Genomic DNA, 13,003 nt, shown 5'->3' with positions numbered 1-13,003 from the left:
GAAAAAGAACATTGCAAGATAAGAAAATCACAGGCTAACATTGCTCATGAATGTAGATGCAACAATTATAAAGAAAATATTAGCAAATGGAGCACAACAATATATAAAAAGGATAACATTTATTCCAGAAATGCCAGAAGGGCTTACTATTCAATAAATCAAGGAATATAAGGAATCTCATAGAGACAACGAAAGGAGAAAGTACATACATTCATTTTAATAGAGCCCTAAACACACTCGACAAAAACCAACACCTAGTCATTAAAAATATAAATAAAGGGGCACCTGGGTGCCTCAGTGGGTTAAGCCTCTGCTTTTGGCTCAGGTCACGATCTCAGGGGCTCAGGTAATGATCTCAGGGCCCTGGGATGGAGTCCCGCATCGCATTGGGCTCTCTGCTCAGTGGGGAGCCTGCTTCCCCCTCTCTCTCTGCCTGCTTCTCCGCCTTGTGATCCCTCTCTCTGTGTCAAATAAATAAATAAAATCTTTTAAAAATATATAAATAAAATTTCCCAGGAAAATTATAATAGAAGATAAGTTTCTTCATATGATAGAGATTAACTACAGGAAAATCACTGTTAACATCATATTCAATGCAGAATGTGTGTGTGTGTGTGTGTGTGTGTGTGTGTGTGTGTCTGCAGATGATCTTTATTTCTCCTGCTTCTCTGACCCGATGGGGGGTTTGGGAAGTTCAACTTGGGATTCATTTTCTTTTGGCTCTTTCTCTTCAGCCTCTTTCTCTTCTTCTGCTGGGGGAGAGGAAGGAGGTCCCTTTTTTGAACCTGCAAGCCAGGCTCCAAAAGCTGACCCCACAGAGCCCAGGAGGAGTTGGATGACGTGGAGAGTCCAGTGCCCCCACGGACGGCAGCGTCGCCACCAGGCTGCCGGCGGCCACCCCACCCCCGTTGGCGACGGCGGCAGCGGACATCATCTTGGCCGCTAGCGAGGAAGCGGCGATTCCGGCCCGGGGGAAGCCCGCGGCGCCCAGCACGGCGGGCACGACCGCCACCGCCAGCACTCCTCCCACGACAGCGCCCGCCGCCCATTGCATCCCAGAAACTTCTTCCACCTCCCTGCGCAGCTCCCAATGCGGAAATTTTTAAATGCTTATCTCTGAGGTTAGAAATGAGACAGACGTTTATCATCATCATTTCTACTCAGCATTTTTCTGGAGATTCTAGCCATTATGAGAAAGTAAAAAAGGAAAGAAAGAAAAGAAAATGGAATGAAATAAAATATTTTTTTAGTCATCATTAATAACATTGTGTGTGCAGAAAACTTGAAAGAGTGAAAAAGAAATAAAACTAGCAAGTTCAGTAGATGGAAGGTCAATTTAAAACTAATTGCCTTCTACATATTCACAATAAATAATGGAAAATTTTACTAAAAACTTAAAAATCAAATCTATAAGAAAAAAATAAACAAGTCACTTATGCTTTCTCCATTGAAAACTATAAAACATTGGTATACATTAAAGCTAAATAAATGTATAAGAATCCCATGTTCATGGAAAGAAAAACTCATTATGTTTAAAATGTCAATTCTCTCCAAATTCTACTTTTTAAAAATTGAAGTATATGTCAATGGGTGAATCACTGAACTCTACCTCAGAAAGGAATAATATACTATACCTTCATTAACTGAATGTAAATAAAATGAAATTTTAAAAAAATGAAGTGTAGTTGGCTGTTACATTAGTTTCAGGTGTAAACATAGTAATTTGACAACGCCATATCATATCCTGGGCTCACCATGAGTGTCTACCATCTGTCTCTGTAAAACACTGTTATAACACCATCAAGTGTATTTCCTATGCTTTGCCTTTTATTTCCATGACTTACTCATTTTATACCTGGAAGCCTGTATCTCCCACTCCCCTTGACACGTTTTGCCTAACTTCCCATCCAGCTCCCCTCTGGCATCCAGTAGTTTCTTCTCTGTATTTCTGGACCTGTTTCTGGTTTTTGTGTGTTTGATCATTTGTTTTGTCTTTTAGGTTCTACTTATACGTGAACTCACATGGTATTTGTCTTTCTCTGTCTGATATATATCACCTAGCATAATACCCTCTAGAAGACCATCCATGTTGTCACAAATGCCAAGATTTCATTCTTTTTTATGGATCAGTAATATTTACACATACCATTCACCTTCTTTATCCATCCTTCACTTAGGTTGCTTCCATATCCTGGTTTTTGTAAATATGGCTACAATAAACATAGGGGTGCACATATCTTCCTCAAATCATTCTTAAGTTGCAGTGCAATTTGGATTAATATTCCAGAGTGTGTGTATAGACTAGTAAGCTTATCCGAAGGGGAAGGGGCAGAGGGAGAGGGAGAAGCAGACTCCCCACTGAGCAGGGGGCTCCATCCCAGGACCCTGAGATCATGACCTGGAAGAATTTGAAGGGTATAGGAAATACTTTCCCTCCACTTCACCGGGAACCCGTGGAATATATGTGAAACCCCAGACCTGCGACAAATGGCATGACTCCCAGTGGAAGGAGAGGTGGAGGGACACACATCTAGATGCAGAGAGGTATGGGCAGAGCCTAGGGGACATGGGAGTGGTGCTGAGGGGGAACACACTGAAAGAGAGACTGACCAGAAGAACACATATCAAACAGGGGAAGGGAGCCCTGGTTGGGAGTGAGGAGCATATGCTCTTGTGTCAGAGTCTCTGGGTTCATGCTCCATTCAACCATTTACTTACTACTTATGAGCATTGGAGAAAAAGAATTAGAAACAAAATCTCCTGCCAATCTACGAGACTTAACTATAAAAGTAAAAGGGAAGGAAAACACTTATTATCTAAAAATATTCAACTTTAATGTGATGTGCATCATAGCCAAACTACTAAAGAGATTGCAAGAACAGGGGGAAAAAAAGCTAATTTTTTTGATACAGCCAAGCAGATACAACACATTACATACATGTTCTCAGGATAATGATAGTTTGCCCTAAGTCAGAAGTCCTCACAGCACCATTTGTCACACACAGTGAGTGCATCCTACATTAATCTGGTTTGGGTGACACCGTGTAAATGAATTGGCTTTATCCAAAGATAAGAAGTTTCTTGATCTTCATGATAGGACTTAGCTTTATCATTTGGGAATCAGGTCCTCCTGGAAGTGGGGTTCCTAATCTCCCATAGAAACTGGGAGTCAGGGACCCCATCTACTTTCAGAATTATGTAGCAAAAAGTGGCTCAGAGTTCCCTGAAAAAAAAAAACTCTTGGGTTGCAAAATGGGTAAGAACCTTATTTATATTAAAAAAAAATTAGTTACATCTCAAAGGGGCTGAGAAAAAATTTTCAAATTTTTTGTTTGTTTGTTTTTAAAGAAAACACTCCAAGGAAAGGGAGTGTGAGACATCTCTCTTTTGCACCAGGGAACTCTACTGATTTTATCTTTTGCCTTTAGAAGTCTCATTGGAAAACTCAGGCCTATCCTCTGTGCATGCAGGTCCTCATTCAAAAGTGGGGATGAAAACAGTACTCACCTCAAAGGGATTTTTTTCATGCCTTATACAAGTACTTTTAGCAGGTTGCCAGTACAGTTGTAGGTAATGCTAAAGAAGGCAATATTCAGTGGCGCTTGTTCAAGGCGGTAAGGCAGACTTCATTCAGGACCACTGTGGAGAGCAGAGGGAAACGCTGGAATGGGATTTTACAGTGATGGAGGGAGACACTGGGCTCAATTCAGGTCACAGCAGGGGCAAGTGGAGACTTAGAGCCAAGTGGCACAAGGGGGCTCAGAGCAGAATTAAAAATTACTACCAGAAAACATCACGGGTTAGGATTTCTGTCTTTACTTGACCCATCAGGATTCTTACTGAGGACAGGCCAGGGTGCTTGGATATCACCTGGGAGGTGACAGGGGACCAGGAACCTGAACAGATTGGAGGTGGGGATTTGGGTCAGGCTGACTTGGCAGGGTTCTTGCTAAAACTAGATCTTGCAAGAGAGCGCACATAGCAGTCTAGGAGAAGTTTGAGGAGGCTGATTAATTTTTGCTCAAGTAAAGAATTTTTGACAGTAATAAGGATACCTCCCCCAGAACACGAGGGGAAATCTTGCCTTTTCAGACTCACACATTGCTGCTATGATTTCATGAAAAAGAATTCTAATCTCACCTCTAAGCTCAACCCTTTGCTCATTTTTATTTCGAGTCCTTTGCATCAGGGATGGGAAAGTTCATTCTTGGGGTAGAAAGTTAGTCTAGATAATAGAAGTTGGGGTTAATGAAGTTTTGTAGGGCAAAGCTTCTGATCTGTGACAACAAAAAGAGGAGTCCTTCCAGTTTTCCAGTTCCATTTGCCTTTAATAGACAAGGAATAAAACAATCCCTTGCAGGCCCCTGGGTGTCTGAGTCTGTTAGGCTTCTGCCTTCTGCTGGGGTCATGATCCCTGTCTGGGCTCCCTGCTCAGCGGGGAGCCTGCTTCTCCCTCTGCCTCTCTCTCTGCCCCTACCCAGGCTTGTGCTCCCTCTCTCTCAAATCAAAGATAAAATCTTTTAAAAACACAAAAACAGAGAGAAAAACCAACTGCTTGCAGGAAAGATCTCTAAGCCCTGAAGTCAGCAGAATACGCCACCCCAAAATATGCCGCTTTGGTATATTAAGTCTGTTGAGCTGTGGGCACTTGGAAAATAGGAAAGCAAGGAGTGGTGTCCTCAAACCTCCCTCCCCAATCGGCTTAAAGACAGATTCTTCTAAAGGAGCTCAATTGTCATAAATTATCTCCCTGGGAGTTTCATCAACCAGGGAAGACTGGCTCTCGTCACAGGAGAGGAGAGAGGAAATGGACACCATACCCAGGCAAACTTGATCACAAACTATCATACCTCCCAATTCTGCATCTAAGGCCCATTTGTCTTTCTTAAAAATCATCTACCTTCTCCTAAAAGGCCAACACCCCCAGTACCCTTGCTCCAGTACAATGGTGTGTAGCCCAAGTTCCAAGCCACCTCAGAGAATGGCTCAGTTTTCTCTGGGAATCGTCTATGTGTACATGAGGAATAAGGGATAATAAATGCTTGCCTGATATTCCCTTGTCTGTCTGTCTTGAATCACAGAGTTCCCAGCTTGGAACTAGAGGGTAGGAGGAAAACCATTTCCCACCAAAACCCCACGTGCCCAGGAGGATCGTGGTTGTTCTTCTCTTCTCCGGATCCACGCTTGTGATGTGCTCAGAAAACAGAATCTCCAGCCATCCCCTTTGCTATATCCCCGCACATAAAGAAAACCTCGAGAAAGAAAGGAAAGTGACTTCCATGTGTCTGGGAGCAGGTCCCCATTCGGATTCACAGCCTTGGGACTTAGGGAAAGTGAGGAGGATCAGAAAAACGGGAAAGCCTGGATCCGGAAGCCTCGCTAATCGCTCATTTCCCCACCGCACATCCATCCTAGGAATATAATTAAACCTAATTAAGACTGACAACACTTCTGAGCCAAACACTAGCTGGAATTGTGGAGGGACAGGGAAAGCTGTACTTCAGGGACTGAGATATCCTGCCGAGGGTTTTCTCCTCCCTGACGGGCTGACAACTTTGCAAAGTGAAGTCTTGTTTTCAGTGCCTGTTAGCCAAGAGCTCATCACATCCAGAGGATACAAATATGGCTTGAGGTGTGGGGTTCACCTGCCAGAAGGAGCGACAAAGGGCTGGGCTGCCCGGCAGGGAGCAGGTGAGCACACCTGACCTATCTTAGTCTCACTCTCTGTGCCAGAGGAACTTTCCCTCAGATGCAGGAACTTGCTTCTCTCTTTGACTGAAGAAGGCAGTTCGATAGCGGGTCTGTGAGCCTGAGCCTCTGGCCTCCTGATCTTGCAAAGTTATGTCCCCGGGGCAGAGAGATGATGGGGACTAGTGCCCCAAATGTGCCTCCAGACATGGGGGAGCACTGTGTCCTGAGTTCAGGATGTGGTCCCATGGGAGAGCTCTGGGGTGGCCTCTCAGAGAAAGGACCCACATTCATAATCCGGAAATCGAGAAGGGTCAGAGTGTTTCTGGTTCCCAGGAGCAGCTCTGCCTCTTCAGCCTCTGTGGCCCCTGCATCATGCCTCTGTCAGCATCACTCACAGTGATAAAATCTGTAGCCCTCATTTGGTGCATTCCTGTGTTTTGCAAACGAGCCAGCTTTGTCTTCCCCAGCGTGTTCCAAATCCCCCAAGTGCACGTGTGTAATTGGAAGGTTTCTCCTGCATCTGTCCTTAAGCCTCCGGATCCTAATATTAACACCATCCATGTAAGCCAACTTCCCCCACCACATGCCAGCTGGATGGGGCACTGTTAGTAGCCATGAGGATTTAAGTGACAGGGGCTGTTGGCAAATCCCTACTTTTGCATCGCCAGCTTGTGAGTACCCAGAGGCTGCCCACTTTCCCTTTACCATCGTCTTCCCTAGCAGGAAGCACTCTTCTCATTTCTTTGTGGAGAAAACAGGCTGAGAGGGACGCACAGACTTGGCCCAGCTGGTAGGGGTTCTATCTGGAATGGGCGTTAAGTATGGGCGCAGTGTAAAGCGTGTCTTTTAAATAGTTTACCTGACCATTTGCAAAAAGTAATCTGGGAGAGTATCATCCCTCCCCCCTCTGACACTGTTCCTATTATTCAGTCCGAAAGAAAGGCATTAGTCTTTCCATTTGTTGGGGGAGGAAGAGGAGGCTGATGGCCATAACCTACGTTCCTCAAGTCCTGAGGCCACCCGGTACCAAACCGGAACAGGAGCCTGAGCTCTCACGGTTCATGCTGACAGACACCTGCAGGCATGGACGCATCTAAGGCCAGGCCTTAAATGGGGGAGGACACGGTGCGGGGAGAAGGTTGTGGGAAGCTTTGCAAGTTTATGGAACCTATGCAAATTGGAGGTTAGAAATCCTGGTTTCTTTGGTTGGGGGGAAATAGTCAGTGGTTCTCTAGAAATGTCTACCTGTGAAGTGAGGTTCAAGGCTTAGTAGTGAAAGAGGAATTCTTACTCAGGCCCGGAAGCATGACAGTCGGCTTGGACTGATAAGGATCAAATCACTTGTAGCGTCAGCCAGGTTCAGAGAATTGATACCGGTCACACGGACCCACTCACCTGAATCATTTCTCTGCAGGTTCGTCAGCAGCTAGGAAATGGCATAGTGAACCTGTATTTCAGTGAACACTCTTTTCTTCCCAAGGATGCTCTAACTCCCTTCACTGTATGTCCCCAAATTTGGGGATCCCTCATTCATAAACTGCCCTTGTCTTCCGGCAGCTCCCAGCTCCTCATGATTAGCTTTGCTAACCCTTTGGGAGATGTCAAACATCCTGAACTCATCCAGGCTTTGCCTAGTGTCCCCTCCGATTCCTCAGTGGGACTCAGACCTCCTATAAACACCCTCGCTGGCAGCAATCCAAGGTCCCCCAGGCTGCCCAGGCTGCTACAAGTCATAGATCTGAGTTTGGGCAGCCCACAGGCCTGTTTCTGGAAGTCTCTGGCTGAGGAGCATTTAAAAGTTGGGATGTATGCAGCTTCACTTGATCTTGAAAACTAGGAAAACTCACTGGAAATTTTAACATGAACATACAGAGAACGTTTGGGGTTTTGAAAGACAGCTCTGGAAATATTAAGGTGTATGTATCAGAGATATAAAGATTGGAATCAGTAGGGGCGCTCAGGTGGCTCAGTAGGTGAGTGCACGACTCTCGATTTTGGCTCAGATCGTGATCTCAGGGTCCTGAGATTCAGCCCCGAATCGGGCTCCATGCTGAGTGTGGAGCCTACTTATGATTCTCTCTCGCTCCCTCTGCCCTTCCCCTCCCCCACCTCAAAGAAAACCCACAGAAAAACAACAACTGGAATCAGGAGACAAGCGAGGAAATTGTGATACTAATCAAACTGAGGTACGTGTTGCATGCTGAACAAAAGAAGGGGCACGGTGACAGACGAGACAGGCTCAGTGCTGTGAACGACGTGGAAGCAAGAGGGGTTATTAAGTCTCTGTTGTGGGGTAGAAGGGGTGGGGAGGTTAAGAAGACCCAGACTTTTGTGGAGTTGCCTGATGGTAACATCACACGAGGAAGTAGAAAACACGGGGTGACATCAGGTTGGGGACATTTTGGTTCATTTCCGCACATGCTGAGATTAAACGTTTGTGAAATACATAAGGATTTGAACAAGCGGGTTGTCTTGCTGGGATGGAGCACAGAAAAAATTCTTAGTTGCAAATTTAGATTGTTGTTTGCTCATCCCCAAAGCTGTATTTCAGGCTCATAGAAGCACCCACAGTGAGTGCCCAGAAGGACAGAAATAGAGATCTTTGGACAACACCTTCTCCTTTGCATATATCCCGACTCATGGTTCAGTGTCCCTGACACACCAGGGAAGCCCTCCGATGTGCATTATTCTTTGCAGACACATATCATCATCACTGTTGCTTTCTTCAAGAGGTGTTTGATAGATCCAAAGAGTTTCTGCCCGTGAAGTAAGAAATGTTTCCAATGATTATTAAAGGAACAATATTCCTCTTTGTAATTGGACCGGGCATTTTGGGAAATGTCTTTGTTGCTGTGAATTACATGTACATATTCTTTTGGGACACTAAAAAGAAATCTACACATCTAATTCTCATCCACTTGGCTTTTACAAATATCATAATCCTTTTTTCCAAGGTAACGCTAAAACAATAGACACTTTTGGTTTGAGAAACTTCCCGGATGATGTAGGCTGTAAATTTTTTGTGTACCTGGAGCGGGTGGCCCAGGGTCTCTTGATCAGCACCACCAGCTTCCTGACTGTGGTCCAGGTCATCACCATCAACCCCAGAGCCTCTGCGCGTGCCACCTTCAAGCCAGCATCCACATGGTGTATCCTTCCCTTTTTCCTCTTCTTGTGGATACTCAATTCCTTGGTCAGCAGCATGAACTTACTCTATTACATCAAAAACATCAACAGCCTAAACAGATCACAGGTTGGTCACAGTGGCAGCTACTGTTACTTCCTATCAGCAAGCCAGACGGTGAAGTGGATTTTTCTCATTCTCATGGCCCTGCGCGACATCCTCTTTCTGAGTCGGATGGTCTGGGCCAGTGTCTACATGGTATGAGTTCTCCGTAGGCACTACCAGCATGCCCGCCACCTGCAGAAATCCAAGGTTCTCTACCACAAACCCCCTGAGATAAGAGCTGCTCACAGTGTTCTCCTGCTGATGCTTTGTTTTCTTTTCTTTTATTGGACAGATTGTATTATTTCTTTATATTTAAACTCTTTCTTTAATAATAAGTTCCTAATATTATTCATTCTAGAAATTTTAACCCTCGGTTATGCAACTGTTAGCCCGTTTGTGCTGATTCACAGAGATGGACATCTGGCTAAATGCTGGCACTTTCATTAAGACTTGAGAAAATGGCTATTTCCTTGATCCCTCAGATAGCAAGTTTCAAATAAGACATTTTATGGCTGTGAGTAAAAAATATGAAGCGTAGCTTCAAAAATTAAAGTATGATGTTATACAACAAAGCTGGTGACCAGTAGCCCTGAGCTGACACAGGAAGGAGATCATAATGACCTCTGTGACTTAGCCTTCTTCTGTCCATCCTGCTCCCCTCGGGAAGGGTAAGCCAATTCCAGAGTTCCTGCTTGTAAGATGCCTCTTTCTCTACCAAACTTCCTCCGGGAAGGAGAAGAATTTGGCAAATTCCTTCAAAATGCTAATGTATTTTCTCTTTGACTTGTAAGTTTCACTTCTAGGAGGATTGCTCAAATGGGAATTGCAGTATAAAGATTATTATGCATTGCGGCGACTTTTAAAAATCATGAACTAAATTTCCAGCAAGTAGGCTCTTTTGCTGGCTATGTGGAAATATCCTAGAGGATCCAGCCATACAAAGGGATTTTATTGAGCTTCTGAAAGAATGGGTGAGTTCAACATGTATTGAGTGGAACGATGTACAAGGTGTGTTTGTAATTAACAAAAGACAGGAATTCAAGGGCAATGACACTCAAAAATGGAATGGATTATTTTAACTTGATCTTACCTCCTTTTCTGCAAGAGTGCAAAGGAAACTTAAAGCAGTATTACTTGGTTTCAGAGAAACAGGGTAAATGAAACAAGTAAGTACAATTTCCTTTTGCATCTTTCTGTATTTTCTGAGTCATTAAAATCTTTGAATATAGCTTTTTAAAGATGAATAGGGCACCTGGGTGGCTCACTTGGTTGAGCGACTGCCTTCGGCTCAAGTCATGATCCCCGACTTCCAGGATCGAGTCCCACATTGGGCTCCAAGTCCCCTGGGGAGTCTGCTTCTCCCTCTGACCTTCTCCTCTCTCATGCTCTCTCTCACTCATTCTCTCTCAAATAAATAAATAAAATCTTTAAAAATTTTTCTAGAAATAAAAAATGATGAATAAAAAATTAACTTTGAAAATAACGTGCGGCCTGTTTCGAGACACATTTGTTAGTGCCCTGACATTGCCAGTGTCCCAGCCTCATACTGGTGTCCCGTCAGAGAGCTACACAGTAATTCAGTTTCTACAGTAATTTGAATAGGAAATTTGGCCTATATTTTTCTTAAATTGGAACCCAAATATGTATTTGGGTAGAATTCATCATTCCGGCCATAAGCTATGTCCTCAAACTGTTTTGGAAAAATACTGGATGCTCTTTTACTTATTTCACATTTTTTATAATGCAAAATCTTTGAATTGATATACACATTTTCCATCTCATTTTTAAGAATGCCTGTACCATATCTGTTTGATTGCCCTTGTAGGCATTTGAGTTTTTTACTTCTCTACTAAACTTCCCTTTGGTTTTGTGTCAACACGGTTTTAAATAACTTATTTAGGTTATTATATCATATTGTAATATGTATAGGAGCTTAACTTCCTGATCTAACTGTGCGTGCTTAAAGCCAGACTATGCTATTTATCTTAGTCCCATAACTTGCCAATGACATCTTTTTCTGTCATAGAGAACAGGACAAAAAAAACACTCCCTGAACTGGTCACTGGTAATTGACCCAAAAGGAAGGGATGGGAGAGCTCGGAAATGAAAATGAGAATAGCATTTTAAAGTTAATTATGAAGAAGAGATTATTGAGCAGTAAAAATAGCAAGTATCCAGATGAACACGGAGACGTGTGATTGGTGACAAAACTTGGTTCGGATCGTGGGTTAGTCGGGGTCCTCCAGAGAAACAGGATCCATAGGAAGCATCTGTATCTACACATCTGTGTCTCTCTGAAGCGATAGGAGTTGGCTCCCTCCGTTATGGTGGCAGGGACGTCCCACATTCTGCTGCGCGCAGCTGGACACCAGGAAGCCGGTGGGATAGCTCACTGTGAGTCCCAAGGCCTGAGAACCAAGGGCTCCTTATTTAAGTAGCCAAGTCTGAGGGCCTGAGAAGCAGGAGCTCCCAGGTGAGAGGGCCAGAGAAGATGGACTTGCTAGCTCATGAAGAGAGAAAGAAGGCACCCTTCCTTTGCCTTTTTGTTCCATTAGGGCCCTTGATGGATGGGCGAGAGCGCGTCCCTACTCCGTCTACTGAGCACATGCTAATCTCTTGAAGAAATACCCTCATGGGCAAATTCAGTTTTACCAGCTATCTGGTCATCCGTCCAGCCGTCAAGTTGACACACAACATTGCCATCACAGAGAGCCTGGCATTTGGGTTCTCGAACAAGTGCTATTCTGTGCTTCCCTCGGAAAAGTTAGATGAGTTGAGGAATTGAAATTGAAAGTAAATTCTGCAGAAAGTAATTTCTTCTGCAGAAAATAATTTCAAGTTGAGAAACACATGGTGAAATTGTCCCCCACGGACAGGAGAGGGAGGTAGGAAGCAGAGGCTGGGAATACGGATGAATAGCGCTCCCTGACGTGGCTGGGAGCCCCATCAGCTATGGCTCGCCTCTCATTCATAGTTTTGTTACCAGGAAAACAGAGCAGGAAGGGGAAGTCAGCATCGATTTGGCCTGTGAAATCTTATGTAAGTTTTGAAGTAATGATAACTGAAAATGTCTCAGATTTGGTGAAATACAAGCTTCTAGATTCAAAAAGCTAAGAGAGTTCTAAGCAGTATGGACTCAAAAATGTTTACATTCAGATCAGTTATAATCCAATTTGTAAAAATGAAAATGAAATATCTTGAAAACAGGCAGAGTTAAACAATATATTCCCACAATTCTTAAATGACAGTGGATTTCTCAGAGGAAACCATGAACCTGAGATGAGATTTTATTGACCATCAGACCCTATTAAGTTCCTCCTCTGCTGGTGATCCAGGGAGACTTTGGGTCTCCAGGAAGTATTGTCGCTTCAGCCAATAACCATGAATCTCTGCAAAGATTTATTCTATCCCTTTATCCACTCCTCAGTCACCATAGTGAATAAGTGTAGGTCCCTCTGGGGGTGCCTGGGGTGGGGGGAAGGTCTCAGTATGTTCTTGGCAGTGTGCTAGTGTTTCTTCATGAGAATCTATCTCTCTGGTCATTCAAGGGGCTCTGGGTCACGGAACTGGCTCAAGTCTGGGAATGATTAAGGATCCGTGATTATCCTTGATGTCTGAGTGATTTATATTATGTAAGTCAGGTTTATATTCACAAGGCCTGGAATTTTCTCCTTTTCCAGGTCAAGTAAGACTTTAGTAGACCTCTTATATACATTGGTTCTACAGAACCATAACCAATGAGTCAATGCAAAGATCTCTGTGAGTCAGACTGTTTCATTAATGTCCATTAGGGGAATCATGCTGCGCTTATTTTTGATGATTAAGTGATATCACTTGGCACCTGTCTTTCTGGGTTCAAGTTATTCTGACTGTATTTAGGCATCTAGTTCAGCGGTAGTAACTCCTGATGTAATTTTGTATGTGTAGGAAGAACTCCCACAAAGCTCTTCTAGGATGCTGGGCTACACTCATGAGTTTATTTGTCACAGCTATGGTGAGAGGCATGTGTTGTGGAACCCTTTGGTTTGGATGAACGGAGCCTACATAATAAATACTTTAGAATTCCAATAATCTCAAAGCTTT

General features: G+C 43.8%; 2 pseudogenes; one reads left to right on the top strand and one right to left on the bottom strand.

The window, feature by feature from the left end:
- Positions 1 to 651: 651 nt before the first annotated feature.
- On the bottom strand, positions 652 to 1,054 carry LOC111138534 (annotated as a pseudogene).
- Positions 1,055 to 8,474: 7,420 nt separating this feature from the next.
- On the top strand, positions 8,475 to 9,367 carry LOC111138605 (annotated as a pseudogene).
- Positions 9,368 to 13,003: the final 3,636 nt, after the last annotated feature.

Source organism: Enhydra lutris, unplaced genomic scaffold, assembly GCF_002288905.1.
Source record: "Enhydra lutris kenyoni isolate GAN:26980312 unplaced genomic scaffold, ASM228890v2 scaffoldscaffold93, whole genome shotgun sequence".
NCBI classification, from domain to species: Eukaryota; Metazoa; Chordata; class Mammalia; order Carnivora; family Mustelidae; genus Enhydra; species Enhydra lutris.
This window is presented reverse-complemented; position numbering and strand designations above follow the sequence as displayed.